The 21,294-nt window shown below is 41.2% G+C and overlaps 1 protein-coding gene across 7 annotated transcripts in view; it reads left to right on the top strand.

The window, feature by feature from the left end:
* The window catches only part of LOC134349807 (arf-GAP with Rho-GAP domain, ANK repeat and PH domain-containing protein 1-like), a 310,918-nt gene that overhangs the window by 126,562 nt on the left and 163,062 nt on the right, over positions 1-21,294 (top strand). The window contains exon 1 of one of the 7 annotated variants that reach the window (XM_063054707.1): positions 13,605-13,794. The exons of the other annotated variants lie outside the window; for them this stretch is intronic. The gene's annotated coding sequence lies outside the window, so the exon portion shown is untranslated. Of the gene's footprint in view, positions 1-13,604; positions 13,795-21,294 lie in introns of those variants that run through there. 7 annotated transcript variants of the gene reach the window in all.

The following is a 21,294-nucleotide window of genomic DNA, read 5'->3' as shown; positions in this document are numbered from 1 at the left end:
ATTCCACACTACCACCACTCTCTGTGTGAAGAAGCCTCCCCCCAATGTTCCCTTTAAACTTTTCCCCCCTCACCCTTAACCCATGTCCGCTGGTTTTTTTCCTCCCCTTGCCTCAGTGGAAAAAGCCTGCTTGCATTCACTCTATCTACACCCATCATAATTTTATATACCTCTATCAAATCTCCCCTCAATCTTCTACGCTCCAGGGAATAAAGTCCTAACCTATTCAACCTTTCTCTGTAACTGAGTTTCTCAAGTCCCGGCAACATCCTTGTAAACCTTCTCTGCACTCTTTCAACCTTATTTATATCCTTCCTGTAACTTGGTGACCAAAACTTAACGCAGTACTCGAGATTCGGCCTCACCAATGCCTTATACAACCTCATCATAACAGTCCAGCTCTTATACTCAATAGTTTGATTAATAAAGGCCAATGTACTAAAGCTCTCTTTACGACCCTATCTACCTGTGACGCCACTTTTAGGGAATTTTGTATCTGTATTCCCAGATCCCTCTGTTCTACTGCATTCCTCAGTGCCTTACCATTTACCATGTGAGATGTGAGTCTAACTTTGAGTTTACTTTAAGTGAGGTGCACATGTATGATATAGTAGCGGGATGATGTCTGCAATTCATGTGTTCATACGTGTAATCCATAATGAGTTAGTAAAACAACAAAGGATGCTTACAATATATTTACAAGATTACAATATGGCTGAAGTATTAAATATATAACTATCCTCCTCCTTTCCCCCCCCTCTTATTTTGTCTTCTTCCCCCTTCCTTTCCATTCCTGAAGAAGGGTCTCTGCCTGAAACATTGACTGTTCATCCCTCTCCATAGATGCTGCCTGACCTACTGAGTTCCTCTGGCATTTTGTGTGTTTTGCTCTAAATTTCCAGCGTCTGCAGAATTTCTTGTGTGCAGTTGGGTCGAGTTGTCCTCCGTCTTGACAATCCGTTTGCAAATGTTTCGTCACCATAGGAGGGGACATAATCAGTCCACTGTTCACTTGTGGGGTGTCCTATGAATGCTTGGCTTTCATGTACATATCAACCAGCTGATTGTCATTACGGAATCTCAATTGTGACATGGGGAGGAGATTTCGTCTCTGGTTGCGCGGTGTGGTTGTGTTTCCCTGTGTGTTGTGGTCTGGAATGTTGCCTGCATTAGTTTACAAATGGGATCAAGGTCTACATATATCAGTTTGTAGAATTGTTTGTGGAAAACCACACTTCTCGGAATTCTCGTGCATGTGTTGTGTTTACTTGTGCCATGATTTTCAGTGATGCCCCTCTCGATCTCCATGGGTAGAGACCAGGGGGAGTTGCTCATGATTTTCAGCGATGCCCCTCTTGATCTCCACAGGTGGAGACCAGGGGGAGTTGGTCATGATTTTCAGCCATGCCCCTCTCGATCTCCACAGGTGGAGACCAGGGGGAGTTGGTTATGCTGCTTTACAGCCAGTTGATGTTCATGGATCCTTGTGGATAGTTATCTTCCAGTTTGGCCAACATAATGTTTGCTGAAGTCCCTGCTTTGGATCATCAGTGCACTAGCGTTTAGAGCAGTAATGAAGGTTCTCCATCTCTGTCTGTCCTTGACCACATAGAAGGATTCTTCATTGCGTTATGCATAGCAATTTTTTTTGACTAGATAGGGTTGTTAACCCTGAGCTGAATCCCAGAACCTGGAGGACCAGTGCAGGACTTTAGTCTGTCCTCTACCCTTTGCCCTGTTTGGCATGGGAGACCCTACCAAGAGCCAAAGCACAAAGCCCTGATTCCAGCCAACGTAGCTCTCTGGGTCATTGAGGCACACAAGCCTCTGAACCACAGCAAGGTTGTGGTCCTTTTGGAGGACAGTCTCTGTTAACCCTAACTAAATCATGGGACAATTTCCAATGACCAATTAACCTACCTGGTACATCTTCGGAGTGTTCGAGGAAACTAGAGCACCTGGAGAAAGCACACTCATTCTACGGGGAGGACGTACAGAGGCTCCTTACAGAACAGTGCCGGAATTGAACTTCAGAGTGCCTCGAACTCTAATGGTGATGCACTAACCACCATGCTACAGTGGTGCACCATGTTAAAAATCAGGAGAATGGATTGAATTTTACAACCAATGTGTCCAGTCTGTGCTATAAAAATTTACTCAAGGGACAAATACTTGCATTTGGAAGGAATGTGATGTGATTGTACTCACCTGTTAAGGTAATTCTGATTTATAATTCTGACACCAAGATTGGGAGTCTAGTGGACAATGAGGAAGACTATCAGAGCTTGCAGAGGGATCTGGACCAACTGAAATAATGAGTTGGAAAATGGCAGGTGGAATTTAATGCAGACAGGTGTGAGATGCTGCACTTTGGGAGGACCAACCAGGGTAGAATTAAAAATGGTGAAGGTTAGGGCACTGAGGAGTGTGGTAGAACAAAAGGATCTGGGAATATAGGTCCATAATTCATTGAAAGCGGCGTCACAAGTAGATAGTTGTAAAGAGTGCTTTGGCACGTTGGCCTTCATAAATCAATGTGTTGAGTACAGGAGATGGGATGTTATGGTGAATTTGTATAAGATTTTAGTGAGGCCTAATTTGGAGTATTGTATGCAGTTTTGGTCACCTACCTACAGGAAAGATATAAATGAGATTGAAAGAGTGCAGAGAAAACTTACAAAGTTCATCTTCAGAAAACTAAAAAAAAAGTGGGGGATTAGCCCTACCCAATCTTACATTTTACTACTGGGCAATCAACATACTCTACCTTACATTTTGGTTATATTATATTATTCGTGAAGACTGTCTGGTTTGGGTTTCTTCAGAAGTTAATTCTGTTAATAAATTTTCTATTATTTCTCTTCTTGGTTCTTCAATTCCTTTATCCTTAAGTAATTTAACTGATAATTATGTAGTTAAACATTCTTTGAGAATTTGGTTACAGTTTAGAAAATTCTTTGGATTATTTGGTTTTTCACCTAGTTATTTTTTTTAAACCTCCCTTGACTGATGTTTTTAAAGAGTGGAATAGACTAGGTATTAAATGTTTACAGGATCTGTTTGTTGGAGTTGGTCTTTCCTCATTTGACCAACTATCTATTAAATATAATCTTCGTAAAGTTCACTTTTTTAGATATTTACAAATTAGAGACCTCTTGCGTTCTCAACTACATTTCCTAAATGTCCAGATAAGAATTTAATTGATACAATTTTTACTCTGAAACCTTTTCATAATGGATCGATTTCTAATATTTATAGTATGTTGTTGGCAATGAGAAAATTCCGTTAGACAAAATTAAAAACCTTTCGGAACAAGACCGGCAGATTTCAATTGATGAGGATACTTGGAATGATATTTTTAAACTTGTTCACACCTCTTCATTATGCGAGCATCACTCTCTTTTACAATTTAAAGTGGTTTGTAGAGCCTATTGACTAAAGTTAAGCTCTCTCATTTTTACTCAGATTTCTCTCCATACTGTAATAGGTGTAATGTCGAAGAGGCCTCTCTAATTCATATGTTTTCATCCTGCCTGCGGCCTGATAAATTTTGGAAAGAAGTATTTCAAACTTTCTCGGAACTTTTTAAAGTAAACTTTAAACCCAACCCTCTGACTGCTTTGTTTGGCATTGTTGGAGGAAATGGTTTTACTCTTAAGCCAAATGATTTGCATATTTTGGCTTTTATTTCTCTTTTAGCCAGAAGGGTTTTGTTGCCGAAGTGGAAAGATGCCACTCCGCCCACTCATGCCCATTGGTTGATTGATGTTATATCATGTTTAAATCTAGAGAAGATTAGGTGTTCTATTTCTATACCTAGACAAGATTTTTTCACATTATGGGGACCTTTTTGGAACTACTTTCACAATCTTCGACTTGTTCGGCAATGGTGATGACGATTATAGTTTGAATTTACAACTTTATGTCAGAGTTTTTTTTCTCTTTTAACCAAACAGCTGTTGTTTTTCCTCTTTTTTTGTAATGGGGTTTTGATTTTGCTTTAGATTAGAATAAAATATACCTTTTCAATATTATCATTTATTTATTATACATAGATGTGGGGCATTTCAATCTTATTTCTGTTTCCATAATATCATAATGTATTTTGTATTTGTGTATGCAAGTGGTTAATAAAAATATTGAAAAAAGAAAAGAGAAAACTTGCAGGACTTGAGGACCTGCGTTATAGGGAAAGGTGGAATAAGTCAGGACTTTATTTCCCGGAGTGTAGGAGAATGAGGGGAGATTTGATAGGGGTTTACAAAATTATGAAGGGTACAGATGGGGTAAATGCAAGCGGGCGTTTTCCATGAGGTCGAGTGAGACTAGAACTAGAGGTTAAGGGTGAAAGGTGAAATATTTAAGGGGAACATGGGGGGAACTTCTTCATTCAGAGCGGTGAGTGTGCAATGAGTTGCCAGCAGAAGTAGTTCTGTTTCAACATTTAAGAGGGATTTGGATAGGTACAGAGATGGGAAGGGTATGGAGGGCTATGTTCTGGGTGCAGATTGATGCAAGTAGGCAGAATGATAGTTCGTCGTGGACTAAATAGATCAAAGGGCCTGCTTCTGTGCTGTAGTGTGTGATGACTCTAGAGTCTTTGAATAAATACTTATTGTTCTGAAATTTCCCAGGCCCAAGTGGCATATGATATTAAACACAATGGGAAATAGAGTCACCAACAGAATGTGAAAACAATTCCTTTGAAAGGAGGGTTGGGAGGGGAGCCAGTAGAAGGAAATAGAGAGGTGCTTATTGCTAAGACTTTTGGTTCTGAATAGGTGATATTCTGCCTGTTAATTATCGCTGGGTAACAGTTTGTACTAAAGAAACCAATTTATATTAACATCTTTCAGAGAACAGTGCAAAAAAAACCACAACAGAGCTTACAGCTTGCGTTCTTTGCATTATTTATTTGCTTGCTTATTTTATTAGCATTTGTGCATTTGTACATTTGTCGCTTGCGCATTGGTTGTTGGCCAGTCTCTAGGTTTTCACTGATTCTGTTGTGTTGAGTTGTTTTACTGTGAATGCCTGCACGGAGATGAATCTCAAGGTAGAATGTGGTGACTTTGATCGTAAATTTATTTTGAACTCTATTCTGTGAGGAAGGGAGATGTTGGGTTTTGAAACTTCACCTTTCGAGAGGCTGCAGATGAAGTTTATTTATTTTTTTTATTTATTGAAATATAAGCCCTTCTGACCCTTCGAGCTGCATAGGCCAGCAACCCCCGGTTTAACCCTTAGCCTAAATCATGGGGCAATTTTGCAGTGATCAATGAACCTACTAACCGGTATGTCTTTGGACTGTGGGAGGAAACCAGAGCACCCAGAGGAAACCCAGGCAGTCATAGGGAGAACGTAGAAACTCCATACAGACAGCAGAAAGATGTTGTCTGGATTAGAGAGTGTGTTTTATGATGATAGGCTGAGGGAGCTAGGGCTTTTCTCTTTGGAGCAAAAGAGAAGAGTGGTACTTGCTAGACATAAACAAGATGATAAAAGACATAGAGTGGACAGCCAGAGACTTGCTCCCAGGGCGGAAATGGCTAATAGGAGGGACCATAACTTTAAGGTGATTAGAGGAAAGTATCATGAGTGGAATGCAGATGCATCAGAGACATTGAAGAAACTCTTGGATAGGCATATGGAGGATAGAAAAACAGAAGGTTATGTCGGAGGAATGGTTAGATTGATTTTGGAGTAAGTTAAAGGATTACGGGCTGAAGGGTCGGTACCATGCTGTAGTGATCTATGTTTATTTGGCTCCAAATCTTTGCCACTGCCCCAGATCTTCTGAAGTTGTGTGCCTTGTCCCATCAGGGTGGGAGGCATGACATCTAAAAGTTTGTAAAGTAGATGTGCGGTGGAGAGTATATTGACTGGCTGCATCAGGGCCTGGTATGGAAACACCAATGCCCTTGAATGGAAAATCCTACAAAGAATAGTGGATATGACCCAGTCCATCACGGGTAAAGCCCCCGACACAAGCGCATTGACACGAAGCGTTGTCGCGGGAAAGCAGCTTTAATCATCAGGGACCCCACCCCCAGGCCATGTTGTCCTCTCGCTGTTGCCATCAAGAAAGTGGTACACGAGCCTCAGGACTCTCACCACCAGGTTCAGGAACAGTTATTCCCTCAAACATCAGATTCTTGAACTGGTAGGAATAACTTTTCTCGACTTCAATTGCCCACCATCGAAATGGTCCCACAATCTATGGACTCACTTTCAAGGAGCCTTCATCTAATGTTCTTGTTAGTTAATGCTTATTTATTATTATTATTATTTGTATTTGTACAGTTTGTTGTCTTTTGAAAACTGGTTGAACGCCCGAGTTGGTGTGCTCTTTCATTGATTCTGTTATGATTATTGGATATATTGAGAATGCCTGCAAGAAAATGAATTTCAGGGTTGAATAGGGTGACATAATTTGCTTTGAACTTTGAAAAACATGACACAGACTGCAAAAATGCTCACAGATTTAGAAAACGCTAAGGCGGGTCTCTCAAAGTAAAGAGAACAAGGAAGTGCCAGAGAGATTACACGATTGTTTTAGAACATAGAAGATTACAGCACAGGAACAAGACCATTGGCCCCCAGTGTTGGCTGGACTAATTAAGCTAATACTGGAGTAACTCTGCAGGTCAGGCAGTATCTGTTGGGGCGGGGAGGCGGGGTGAGACAAACAGTTGACATTTTAGGCCTTGATTCTCTGACCTGTTGAGTTCCTCCAGCATTTTTTCTGGTGTGTTGCTGAAGGTTTCCAGCATTTGCAGAATGTGGTTTATATCCCTCCCTTGCGTATTCTTGTGCCTGTTGAAGAGCTTCTCAAAGACTTCTATCATGTCTGCCTCCACCACCACTCCTGGCAACACATTCCAGTTACCCACCACTCTTTGGGGTGGGGGGGAGAAAACTTGTCCCTCACATCTCCTTTGAAATTACTCATTACTCCCTTTCACCTTAAATGCATGTCCTCTGGTATTAGACATTCCAACCTGGGAAAAATATTCCAACTATGGTTTCTACCCATCTAAGCCCTATTCCTTCTGCCAGTTCCCTTAAATTCATGCCCTCTCCTGTACTGAGAAAATGTATCGATGAAGGTAGAGCAGTGGATGTGGTCTATGTGGATTTTAGTAAGATCTTTGATAAGGTTCCCCATGGCAGGTTCATTTAGACAGGCAGGAGGCAGTGAAATCAGGCTGTGTGGATTCAGAATTCAGATCCCAAGGGTGGTAATACGTGGAGTGTATTTTGCCTGGAGGTTGGTGACCAGTGGTGTTCCACAGGGAACTGTTGTGGGACCACCGCTCTCTGATTTTTATGAATAATTTGGATGAGGAAGTGGAAGAGTGGGTTAGTAAGTTTGTAGATGACATGAAAGTCGGAGGTGTTGTGGATAGTGTTGAAGGTTGTTGTAGGTTACAACAGGACGTTGACAGGATGCAGAGCTGGGCTGAGAAGTGGCAGATGCAGTTCAATACGGAAAAGTGTGAAGTGATTCACTTTGGAAGGTCGAACTTGAAGGCAGTGTACAGGGTTAATGACAGGATTCTTAGTGTGGAGGAACAGTGGGACATTCTTCTCTGACCTCTCTCATTAGTAAGGCATTCTTTTGCCCACAGAATTGCCGCTGACTGGAAGTCTTTTTGATTCACACACCGTTCCCTGTAATCCCTGGAGAACATTGTGTGTGAAATTTCCAGGAGATCAGCAGTTTCTGAGATACTCAAACCACCCCATCTGGCACCAACAATCATTCTATAGTCAAAGTCACTTGGATCACATTTCTTCCCCATTCTGATGTTTGGTCTGAACAACAACTGAACCTCTTGACCATATTTGCGTGGTTTTGTGCATTGAGTTGCTGCCGGATTGGCTGGTCAGATCGTTGCAATAACGAGCAGGCGTACCTAATAAAGTGGCTACTGAGTGTTTGTGCTCTGTTAAGGGAAACAAAACCTTATTTACTCCAGATAGTTTGTTATAGCTCATTTTAGTCTGCATTCAAGGCCCTCTGTTCAAAATGTAAAACAAAAACCTTGGGGTAATACAATCCTTCCTTATTTTGCAATCTACATTCTTGGAAATCCGTTACACTGCCAATTGTACCTTTCATGAAATGTACTGATAGAAATGTACACAGTGTTCTAAGTGTGGTCTAGTGTCTTGTACGGCTTGAATACTTTCATTATTATTTCGAGGCACAGCATAGTAACAAGTCCTTCTGCCTCAGCGAGTTTGTGCTACCCAACTACACACGTGACCAATGAACCTACTAACCCATACATCTTTGGAATGTGGGAGGAAACCGGAGCACCAGGAGGAAACCTACACGGTCGTGGGGAGAACGTGCAAACTACTCGCATTCAGTGGTGGGAATTGAACCTGGGTCCTTAGCGCTGGGCCTTAGCTGCGCTACCGCGCTGCCCGTAAACTGGCTGCTCGTCAGCCAGTACCAGAAACAGACTCAAACCCTGTTTGACTATCTTACTCAACTCTCCTGGCACCCATAAAGATCAGTATTCTCCACACCACTTAATGTCCTTCCATTTAGTGAATATTAACCGTCAGTTCCATCCTCTCCCAGTTAACACAAGCGCTGGAGGAACTCTGCAGCCCAGGCAGCATCTATGGAGGGGAATACACAGTTGATATTTCAGGCTGAGACCCTTCATCAAGACTGGAATGGAAGGGGGCAGAAGCCAGAATAAGAAGGTGGAGGTGGGGAAGGAGGAGAAGCTGACAGATGATGGGGGAAACGGGTGGGTGAGGGAGGGGGATGGGCGGTGATAGGTGGAAGAGGTAAAGGACTGAAGAAGAAAGAATTTGATAGGAGAGGAGAGTGGACCATGTAAGAAAGGGAAGGAGGAGGGGAACCTGATGGGAATGAAGGGCGGGTGAGGAGAAAGAAGGGGTGAGAGGGGAGCCAGCGGCAACTGATTTTAATTCTACTTCCCATTCCCACTCTGCCACGATGAGGGCACTCTCAGGTTGGAGGAGCAACAGCTCATATTGCATCTGGCTAGCCTGTAATCTTATGGCATGAACATCGATTTCTCCAACTCAAGGTAATTTCTTTTCCCACCACCCTTCTCTTGTTTTTTTCATTCTGCCTCCCTTCTTACCCCTTCTCCTCTCACTTGCTCATCACCACCTCCTGGTGCGCCCCCTCCACTTTCTTCCATGGTCCACTCGCCCCTCCTATCAGGTTCCTCCTTTGTCAGTCCTTTACCTTCCCATTCTTAATAACAGACTTCAACATCTTTCCAACCTCTGAAGTTGGGTTGATTGGCCTATAATTCTCATGTTCTTGATATTTATTGCTTGCTTACTTTTTCATTTTTTTCTTTCTCTTCATAGTTGCAGTTTGTTGTCTTTTGCACACTGGTTGAATGCCCAAGCTGGCTCGGTCTTTCATTGATTCATTTGTACTTATTGGATCTATTGAGTATGCCCACAAGAAAATGAATCTCAGGATTCTATATGGTGACACACATGCACTTTGAACTTTGAACCTTTGAATTTCGAATTTCCTTTCTTCTGCCCACTCCCTTCTTAAAGAGTGGAGTGACATTTGCAATTTTCCAGTCCTCTGGAATCATTTCAGAATTTAGTAATTCTTGAAAGATCATTACTAATGCCTCCACAATCTCTTCAGCTATCTCTTTCAGAACCCTGAGATGTAGTCCATCTGATCCAGGTGACTTATCTACTTTCAGACCTTTCAGTTTCCCAAGCATCTTCTCCTTAATAATAGCACATTGACTGTGATTTTGCCCTGTCATCATGCCTGTTCTTCCTCAAAATCTCACACATTTCATTGAGATGTAAACCAACTACCCCATCCTCGGCCCTATCACTCCAGTTTCCAACCCCCTGCCAACCTAGTTTAAACATTCCCCAACAGCTCTAACAAACCTGCCCACAAGGATATTGGTCCCCCTCGGGTTCAGGTGTAACCTGTACTTTTCTGTACAGGTCATATCTTCCCCAGAAGAAATGGAGTTCAAGCCAGATAAGTGTGAAATGGTTCATTTCGGTAGGTCAACTTTGAAGACATAATATAATATTAATGGTAAGACTCTTGGCAGAGTGGAAGATCAACGAGATCTTGGGGTCGGTGTCCATAGGACACTCAAAGCTACTGTGCAGGTTGACAGTGTTGTTAAGAAGGCATTTGGTGAGTTGGTATTCATCAACTGTGGGATTGAGTTCAAGAACCGTGAAGTAATGTTATAGCTATACAAGACCTCAGTTAGACTCCACTTGGAATAGTTTGTTTAGTTCTGGTCACTTCACTACAGGAAAGATGTGGATACTATAGAGAGGGTGCAGAGGAGATTTACAAGGATGTTGCCTGGATTGGAGAGCATTCCTTTTGAGAACAGGATGAGTGAACTTGGCCTTTTCTCCTTGGAGCGACGGAGGATGAGAGATGACCTGATAGAGGTGTATAAGATGATGAGAGGCATTGATTGTGTGGATAGTCAGAGGCTTTTTCCCTGGGTTGAAATGGCTAACACAACAGGGCATAGTTTTAAGTGCTTGGAAGTAGTTATAAGGGGGATATCAGGTAGGTTTTTCACACAGAGTGGTGGGTGTGTGGAATGCACTGCTATCGAAGGTGGTAGGATGGATACAATAGGGTCTTTTCAGAGCCTCTTAGATAGGTACATAAAGCTTAGAAAAATAGAGGGCTTCTCTTTCATGGCCAAAGGATCTCCTGTGTGTCACCCTCACTATCGAGTCTCCTGTTACTGTGTACTTGTGTACCTGCGCACGTGACAATGGACGCCACTTTCCTTACTGCTCGTTACGCCACTGACATTTAAGGCAACAATGAAGGCCCTCCATCTCTATCTGTCCTTGGCTATCTTCTCTGTGGTGCCCCAGGTGTAGTTCAGGGTCCTCATTTCTGCCCCTACGGTATGGCGCCAAGTTATCTTTGGTCTCCTGCGTTCCCTTCACCCTCAGGGGTCTGGTGAAGTGCTGTCTTGATGGTGGAGTTGGCCTCTCTTCACATCGCGTGCCCAATCCATCTCCGATGTTTCCCTATGGTGATTGTGGCTGTGTCCTCTTGATGACACTGAAGGAGTAGGATGCAGTTGGAGATCTTTCTTGGCCAGAAGATACAGAGGATCTCCCAGACACGACCTTAGCTTTGTAGTTTTCAGGTGAAGGACGGTTGTTACGTTGCTTTGATTTGCTGGAAATAGGCTAGTGCTTAGAAACGTAGAGTAATACAGCAAGGAAACAGACCCTTTGGCCCGTCTGATCCATACTGACCAGTATTCTTAGTTGCCGCCTTTCAATCCATAACCTTCCAGGCCCCTCCCCTCCATGTATCTATCTAAAATCTTCTCAAATACTGCAATTGAACCAGACTTGACCACTTCCTCTAACAGCTCATTCCAGGCCCTCACTATCCTTGGTGTAAAGACGTTGCCTCTCAGGTCTCCTTTGAATCTCTTCCATGTTACCTTGTATCTGTGTCCTCTAGTTTTGGACTCCCTCCTCATTCACCAAGACTTTAGGCACAGAGTCACCTCTTCCGCTGGTAGCTCGTTCCACACTTGGACCAGTCTCTGCATGAAGAGGATCTTTCACCTTTCACCTTGAACCTATAACCTCTTGTTCTAGTGACTTGTCCACTCTAGTAGATTATATTTAAAGGGGAGGTTGATAGGTTCTTGATTAGTCAGGGTGTTAAATGTCACAGGGAGAAGGCGGGGGAATGGGGTTGGGAGTGATAATAAAACAGCCAAGATGGAATGTGTGCTGACTGGTCTAACGCTGCTCCAATGTATTATGGTCTGTGGTCTGGTTTCGCTAAACTTCCATGGAAAAGGCCTGCTTCCATTTCCCTTATCTGTACCCCTCCTAATTTTGTGTACCTCTATCAAATTTCCCGTCATTCTCCTACACTCCAGGAAATAAAGTCCGAACTATTCAATTTTCTCCACTTTTCAGCCCATATGACACAGGAGTAGATTAAGGCCATTCAGCCCATCTATTCTGCTCTGCCAACGTTGTGTCTTCCACAGGGACAGGCACAAAAAGTTTGCAGATGACACGAAGATTGGAGGAGTTGTGGAGAGTGTGGAAGGCTGCCAAAGAATACAGTGGGATATGGATCAGTTACAGATCTGGGAAGAGAAATGGCAGACGAAGTTTAATCCAGACAAATGTGAGGGGTTGCACCTCGGTAGGGCAAATGTAAAGGGACATTACACAGTTAATGGCAAGGCCATAAAGAGTGTTGATGAGTAGGGGGGATCTCTGGGTCCAAGTTCATGGCCCCCTGAAAGTAGTTACACATGTTGTAAAGAAGTCGTGTTGCATGCTCGTCTTTATTGGTCAAGACACCAAGTACAGGAATTGTGAAGTTGCGTTCTCGAGTCGGCCTGCATCTGGAGTACGGCATTCAATTCTCATCACCCCCCCCCTCCACTCTGGAGCACAGCCACAGGAAGGCAGCATCCATCATCAGAGATCCTCACCACCCAGACCATGCTCTCTTCTTGCTGCTGCCATCAGTACAGGAGCCTCAGGACCAGTTATCACCCCTCAAGCATCAGGCTCTTGACCCAGAGGAGATAACTTCACTCACCAGAGCTCCAGGGTTAAATAGGTGGGCTGCCGGGTGAGGCAGCTGGTTGAGCTGGAAAGGCCCGTTCCATGCTCAGGCTCTAAATAAGTAAAAAAAAAATTAAAACCAACGAGCAAAAGAAGACAAATAGTGCAAATAAAAATTAAATAAAGAATACTGAGAACATGAGTCTGTGTCCTACAGAAATGAGAGAAAATCTGCAGACGCTGGAAATCTGAGCAATGCACACAAAATACTGGAGGAACTCGGCAAGTCAGGCAGCATCTATGGAAAAGTGTACAGTCGACATTTCGGCCAAAACCCTTCAGCAGGACAGTTTTGGCCCAAAACATCAACTGTACTCTTTTCCTAGATGCTGCCTGGCCTGCTGAGTTCCTCCAGTATTTTGTGTGTGTTGCTTTGTCCTCCAGACTCACCGTCAAGGACTCTTTACAACTCCCTATCAGTATTTATTTAATTCGCAGTTTTTTTCCTTTAGCACATTGGTTGTTCGTTTATTTATAGGTTTTCATAAATTCTATTGTATTTCTTTATTTTCCTGTAAGTGTCTTCAAGGAAATGAATCTCAGGGTTACCGTTCCTTCTAAGCTCTGCAGGTGTGTGGCCATGCAATAACTGGCAGCATATTTGTGACCACGCATTTGGAATTTTCTTTTATATAATGTTAATTTAAATTACTGTGCAGTTTTCATGCTACGCTTTCTTCTCAGTAGTAACGGTTAGTCTGTGCAGCTGTAAAATAAAAGTTAGAGTGAACTTTGCTCAGGGTGTTGTAACATATACAAACTCCGATAATAAGTTTACTTTGAACTTTTAGGATGAGGTGGGGGTAGATGGTCCCCACCCTCCCTTGGGTGACTGACTAGCTCAGCTGTGGTGTCGGGGTGCTGGTGTGGTTAGGTCTGAGTTCAGATTTCCAGGAAGTTCACGTTGACAGCTCCCGCCCCAGCAGAGAATCTGAGGAGGAAGTCACTGCTCTGACAGTTTACTTCATTACTGTTGGCCCAAGGCCCAACTTCTCTGAATTCCTTCCCCCCCACCTTCTCTGGCTCATCTCGGAATCTGTCTGGGATGGATTTACAGATCTGGGAACCTGAGACCGAGCCCAGTTCTGACAGCAGAAGAGCGTTTGAGGACCGTGCCTGATTTCCCCAGGACTGGCAGCCGGGACTGAGGTTAGTAGATGTCGGGGAGCTCAGAGCTCTGTGAGGAGGGTGAGTGATGGGTTTGTGGGGTGGTCCATTCCACCCTGACCTCTTGGACACCTCTCTCTTCCAGGCACTGGCCATGAGGGAGATGGTTACTGGCTGCTCAACCCCTTCCACCCTGTCCCTCCCTCCCTCCCTCAAACCTCTTGAGGTTCTTTGGCCTCTGGGTGGTGTTGGACCCTCCATTTGGCTCCAAAGCTCGGCAAGAGGTGGAAGGTAGGATTCCTCTGCCCTCACCGTTTGCCCTGTCCCCTCACTCCTTCCCTCTCCGCACCCTGTGCCCTCATTACCCCTTCATTCCCTTACCTCACCACACTCACCCCTCGTCCCAAACCCCCCTCCTTTCCCCAGCTACTCCCCTTCCCCTCTCTACTCTCCCCCTCACCCCCTGCCCTCCCAGTGAGGAGCATTTAATGACTTTGGGCCTGTATTCACTGGAGTTTAGAAGAATGGGGGGCGGGGGGAACATCAATGAAACTTATCCAACATTGAACGGCTGTTATGGCGTGGATGGGGAGAGGATGTTTCCTGTAAGACCAGAGGTAACAGCCTCAAAATAGAGGGATGTCCCTTTAGAACAGAGATGAGGAGGAGGTTCTTTTCTTTCTTTTTAAATCTTTTTATTGAGTAAGTATACAAAAAAGGTAAGCCATATAAACATTAATACAATGTTAAAGTATAATAAAATTCCAAAAGATAACAATACCAAAAAGAAAATACTACAAACAATGTAATTTAAGCATAAGAAACCAAGATAACATAATAGTATACTAGATTTTATATATATCAATGGAAAAAAAAGAAAAAAAACCCCCCAAAAAAAACCCACCGTGCAACTAACTAAAAGCAAAGCAAAGCAATGGGCTAACTTGAAACCAAAGCAAAGCAAAGCAATGGGCTAACTTGAAACCAAACAGAGTTAAACTTAAAATCACGTCCTCAATCCCGACCTCCATTAAAACAGTGAAAAAAAAACAAGAAGGGTAAATATTACATTAAATGAAAATATCGAATAAAAGGTCCCCAAATCTGTTCAAATTTAAATGAAGAATCATAAAGGTTACTTCTAATTTTCTCCAGATTCAAACATAAAATCGTCTGAGAAAACCAAAAAAAGGTAGTTGGAGCATTAAGCTCTTTCCAATGTTGTAAAATACATCTTTTCGCCATTAAAGTAAGAAATGCAATCATTCTACGGGCTGAAGGGGAAAGATTACTAGAAATTTTAGGTAGTCCAAAGATAGCAGTAATAGGGTGAGGAGAGATATCTATATTTAATACCTTAGAAATAATATTGAAAATATCTCTCCAAAAAGTTTCCAAAGTAGGGCAAGACCAAAACATATGAGTTAAAGAGGCTATCTGCCCCGAACATCTATCACAGAAAGGATTAATATGCGAGTAAAAACGCGCTAACTTATCTTTGGACATATGTGCTCTATGCACCACTTTAAATTGAATTAGGGAATGTTTAGCACAAATAGAGGAAGTATTAACTAATTGTAAAATCTGCCCCCAATCATCCACAGAAATGGTAAGCCCCAATTCCTGTTCCCAATCTACCCTAATCTTATCAAATGGAGCTTTCCTGAGTTTCATAATAATATTATAAATCATAGCCGATGCACCTTTCTGACATGGATTAAGGTTAATTATCGAATCTAAAATATATATAGGAGGAAGCATTGGAAAGGAAGGAAGTATAGTACTTAGAAAATTTCTAACTTGTAAATATCTAAAAAAATGTATTCTTGATAGGTTATATTTATTAGATAATTGTTCAAAAGACATAAGGGAACCATCTAAAAATAAATCCAAAAACCGTAAAATACCCTTAGTCTTCCAAGTTTGAAAAGCGCGATCCGTAAAAGAGGGAGGAAAAAATATGTTACCTAAAATAGGAATCGCTAACCGGAATTGATTAAGATCAAAAAATTTTCTGAATTGAAACCAAATACGCAAAGCATATTTAACGATCGGGTTAGAGACCTGCTTAAGGCGTTTCGAATCAAAAGGAAGAGATGAACCTAAAATAGAACCAAGTGTATAACCCTGAACAGATTGTAATTCCAATGCTACCCATTTAGGAATAGATAGTATATCCCGGTCAAGTAACCAAAATTTCATATGTCGAATATTAATAGCCCAATAATAAAATCTAAAGTTAGGTAATGCTAAACCTCCATCTCTCTTAGCTTTCTGTAAATGTATTTTACCCAGTCTCGGATTCTTATTCTGCCAAATAAATGAAGAAATTTTAGAGTCGACTTTATCAAAAAAAGATTTAGGAACGAAAATTGGTAATGCCTGAAACACATATAAAAATTTTGGCAAAAAAAACATCTTAACTGCATTAATACGACCAATCAAAGTTAAATATAAAGGAAACCATTTAGATGAAAGTTGAGTAATATGGTCTATTAATGGTAAAAAGTTAGTCTTAAATAAATCTTTATGTTTACAAGTAATTTTAATCCCAAGATATGAAAGGTAATTATTAATCAATTTAAATGGAAATTTATAATATAAGGGAAGATGTTTATTAATCGGAAAAAGTTCATTCTTACTAAGATTTAATTTATAACCTGAGAAAAGACCAAATTGTGCTAATAACTCTAAAACAGCAGGAATAGATCTCTCAGGATTAGAAATATATAAAAGTAAATCATCAGCATAGAGTGATAATTTATGGGACTTTAATCCCCGAGTTATCCCAGTAATATTTGAAGATTCTCGAATAGCAATTGCAAGAGGTTCTAATGCAATATCAAATAATAGGGGACTAAGAGGACAGCCTTGTCGAGTACCACGAAAGAGAGGAAAAAAAGGTGAGTTTAAAGAGTTAGTACGAACCGAGGCTACAGGGGAGTGATATAACAGTTTAATCCAGGATATAAATTTCAGGCTAAAATTAAACATTTCAAGCACCTTAAATAAATAAGGCCATTCTACTCTATCAAAAGCTTTCTCGGCATCTAAAGAAATAACACACTCAGGAACATTTTGTGAGGGAGTATAAACGATATTTAACAATGTACGAATATTATAAAAAGAGTAACGACCTTTAATAAAACCCGTTTGGTCTTCCGAAATAATAGAAGGAAGTACTTTTTCTAGTCTATTTGCTAATAACTTAGAAAAAACTTTAGAATCAACATTTAATAAAGATATTGGTCTATAAGATGCACATTGAGCAGGGTCTTTATCCTTCTTTAGTATTAAAGAAATTGATGCTCTATTAAAAGATTCCGGAAGTTTACCAAGTTTCAAAGAAGCCTCAAAAACCTTATAGAGCCAAGGAATCAATAAAGAAGCAAAACATTTATAAAATTCAACAGTAAACCCATCAGGGCCAGGAGCTTTCCCCAGATTCATAGAAAAAATAACATTCTTAATCTCATCCATTGTAATGGAAGTATCTAATAAAGAAGACATATCCTGTGAAATCTGAGGAAAGTCTAACTTATCTAAAAAATCATTCATATATTTAGAATCTCGAGGAGACTCTGATTGATATAAAGAAGAATAAAAATCACAAAAGGTTTGATTAATCCCCACATGATCCAATATCAATCGATCATTTTGGTTATAAATCTGATTGATTTGAGATTTAACATAATTAGATTTCAATTGATTAGCCAGCAGCTTGCCAATTTTATCACTGTGAACATAAAAATCACTTCTTGTTTTCTTTAATTGGTTTACAATCGAGGACGAGAGTAGTAAACTGTGTTCCATTTGAAGTTCAGTTCTTTGTTTGTATAGCTCCTCAGAAGGAGCCATAACATATTTCTTATCAATTTCTTTAATCTTGTCCACAATTGCCATCTCCTCCTGCTTCTGTTTCTTCCTCAAAGCAACGGAATACGAAATAATCTGACCCCGAATATAGGCTTTAAAAGTGTCCCAAAGAGTGTTAACCGAAATATCTTCTGTATGGTTAATTATAAAAAAAAGCTCAATCTGTTCATTCATAAAATTAACAAAGTCCGAGTCCTGAAGCAACAGCGAATTAAAACGCCATTGTCTATTGTTTGGTATATTGGCCATAATTTTAATAGAAAGCTTAAGTGGAGCATGATCCGAAATGGTTATAGAATCATAATCACATTTAATCACTGAAGGAATGAGACGAGAATCAATAAAAAAATAATCAATTCTTGAATAGGAATGATGAACATGTGAAAAAAAGGAAAAATCTTTTTCCTGAGGATGCAGAAAACGCCAAATATCCGTCGACCCAGAATCAGAAAGGAAAAAATTAATCAAATTTGCAGATTTATTAGGTAAAGTCCGTAAAGGAGCCGAACGGTCCAAAGCTGGAGATAAACAGGTATTAAGATCTCCGCCCCAAATCAATGAAAACTCGTTCAAATTCGGAAACTGATCAAACAATGATTTATAAAATTCCGGACAATCCATATTAGGAGCATAAACATTAACCAAAACTACTTTTTTATTAAATAGTAAACCACTAACCAATAAAAATCTACCATTCGGATCAGAGATAATATCCTGTTGTATAAAAGTAACTGAGGAATCTATAAAAATAGAGACGCCTCGAATCTTAGCATTGGAGTTCGAATGAAATTGTTGTCCCTTCCAGAATTTGAAAAAACGTAGTCTGTCCCCCCTCCGTACATGGGTCTCTTGTAAAAATAAAATTTGTGCTTTAAGTCTCCGGAACACTTTAAAAACTTTTTTTCTTTTAATAGGATGATTAAGACCATTAGTATTCCAGGAGACAAAATTAATAATAGACTCCATAAATCCTAAAGTCAACCCACGACAAGGAGGATTGACATTAGGCGCGACCCACAAACCCGGAGAGGAAACAGAACATACAAAAGATACCGGGGAAAAGGACGCAACCAGTACTTCAATAATGTATATAGCCCAAAGAAAAACAAACTAAAACGTGAAGCCCCTCCCGCCACCCCCCAGCCCAAGACCCCAAGGCAAAATCTAAAGCAGACCCGCCAGAAAGAAGCAAGCGCTAAAACTACCCCCATGACTTCCGGTATACGCTCCCTAAAAAAAAGGTATAAATATGAAAAGGATCAGCTAATTGTAAAACAGTAAAAAAATAAGTAAAAAAAAGTTAACTCAATTAGAATACACACAGAACAGAACAAAAGCCGGAAAATATATATTAAAAAAAACCCACAATAAACCTCAAACTCATGAATAGACACAGCAACAAAAAAAAATAGGATTATTAACATAAAGTGATTATAAAAAGCAAAACAGAATAAAATTTAAACAAAAACTACAAAATTTAAGGCCGCACAGGAAATACGTAAGATGACAAAAGGGAAGTAACCACCCAGAATCCCCTGGGAAAAGAAAGAAATGACGCAGTTAAAAAGAAAGTTTAGTAGCCATATTAAGAAATCGAAAGTAAACTTTTCTGCCCAAATAGGGCACAGAAAAGTTAAAACCAACCAATTCACAGCCTCCGATCGACGGAGAAAATTAAAAAGAAAGCAATTAAGATGTTGGAGATGAAAGTTGATCCAGATAACTCTGGGCATCCGATGGAGAATCAAAAAAACGAAGGGCTCCATCTGCCATGCGAATCCTTAGACGTGCAGGGTACAGCAGCGCTGGTCTTAAATCCCTCTTATAGAATTCCGACATCACGGATCTGTAACGGACCCGTTGGTCCCAGATTGGTTTACTGAAATCTTCCACGAATCGGAACTTAAGATCCGAAAAATCAATGAAACCTTTAGATCGAGCGAATCGAAACAGTCTCTCCTTGTCTTGAAAGTAATGAAAACGTAAGATAACATGCCTAGGTCTATCTGACCTAGACGAGTATGATGGGATTCTGTGAACATGATCCAGTAGCGGTGGTTGGTCAGGAAATACAGTAGGGAATGCATCTTTTAAAAGTTGGGAGAAATATTTCATGGGGTTGTTACCTTCAGCGGCTTCCCTCACGCCAATCATTCGTAAATTCTGCCGTCGCATTCTAGATTCCAAGTCAGAGTTTTTAAAAGTCAAAAAGTCAAGTTTCTTCTTCATTACATTAATTGTTTCTTCGATTTTCCCCATCTTAAGCTCACTTTGTTGCGCGAATTTTTGAAGATCAGATATAGCCGACTGATGTTCCGCAATGGATGTTTGCATCTTATCAATTAAATCGGCAATTTTCTGGAAATTAGTTGAGATTTCCGTATGAATCAGGTCTTTAACAAAGCCTGCAATTTCCATACGAATCATCTCCCTAACAGAGGTTGAAATTTCCCTCTGAATTAACTCCGATATAGCTTTCAAAGTCACCGGTGATTCAGTCGGAGGGAGATCCGTAGCTTTCGGTTTAACCGGAGGTTTACCATCCTTGCCGTCTTTCCCGTTCTTAGACATAGCAGATCTAAGTATCATCCAATTGTCAGAGAATTCAGTTTAATTCAAAGTATTGTAAGAATTGATGCCTTAATGGTTAATTAAAGTATAGCTGACCATAGAGAAAAAAAACTCAGAGGTAATGGAGCGAGTCAAGAACGCGACTTCACTCCATGAGCGCTACCGGAAGTCTCCCGAGGAGGTTCTTTAGCAGGAGAGCATCTACATCAGGGGTTCTCAACCTGTGTCTACGGACCCCGCTGTTAATCGCACAGGTCCATGACATAACAAAGGTTAGAACCCCTGCTCTACTTCTACCTTATAGATGTCAAGTTGACCAGACTGCTGTGTGAGAAGCCCGAGATGTCCGAGGAGGGAATGGGAGTGTATATGACCATGAGGGAGAGTGCCTGGAGCTGTGGCTCCCAAGCTGGACCCCTTGCTCAATGGTATTGGTCCATTGCATAATTAAAAGGTTGGACCCCTGGTAAAGAGGAATTTCATGAGAATGATCCCGGAAATGAGAGGGTTAATATGTGAGGAGCGTTTGATAGCTCTGGGCCAGCACTTCCTGGAATTCAGAAGAATGAGAAGGGATCTCACTGAAACCTATTGAATATTGAGAGGTCTAATGAGAGCGAACTCAGTGAGAAGGGGATTTCTTCAGGCAACAGAGTAAGGGAGCGAGCTCTCCAGAGACCAGACGCTAGAACAGACCTCTAATCCAACAGTGATGAACCCCTCCTAATTACCTCATTATGGCCTTGCCCCTCATTGTCTGCCTGTGCTGCACTTTCTCTGTAACTGCAACACTTTATTCTGAACTCTGTTTTCCTTGTATTACCTTTCTGCGTTTTAGTGCTCTATAGCGAATGCAGAATGAAGCGTTAACGGTTATTGAGAAAGTGCGGTACAGGCAGACAATAAGGTGGGCGAGACCGCGAGGTCAAGTGTCGTTTAGACCAAAGGCCGTAAGACATGGGAGCAAAGTTGGGCCATTCGGCCCATTGAGTCTGCTCTGTCTTGGCTGATTTATTATCTCTCTTCAACCTCGTTCTCCAGCCTTCTCCCTGTAACCTTTGACGCCCTGACTGTTCGGGAACCTCCCAACCTCTG

Source organism: Mobula hypostoma, chromosome 7, assembly GCF_963921235.1.
Source record: "Mobula hypostoma chromosome 7, sMobHyp1.1, whole genome shotgun sequence".
NCBI lineage: Eukaryota > Metazoa > Chordata > Chondrichthyes > Myliobatiformes > Myliobatidae > Mobula > Mobula hypostoma.
The sequence above is the reverse complement of the archived record's forward strand: the minus strand, read 5'-3'. Positions and strand labels throughout refer to the sequence as shown.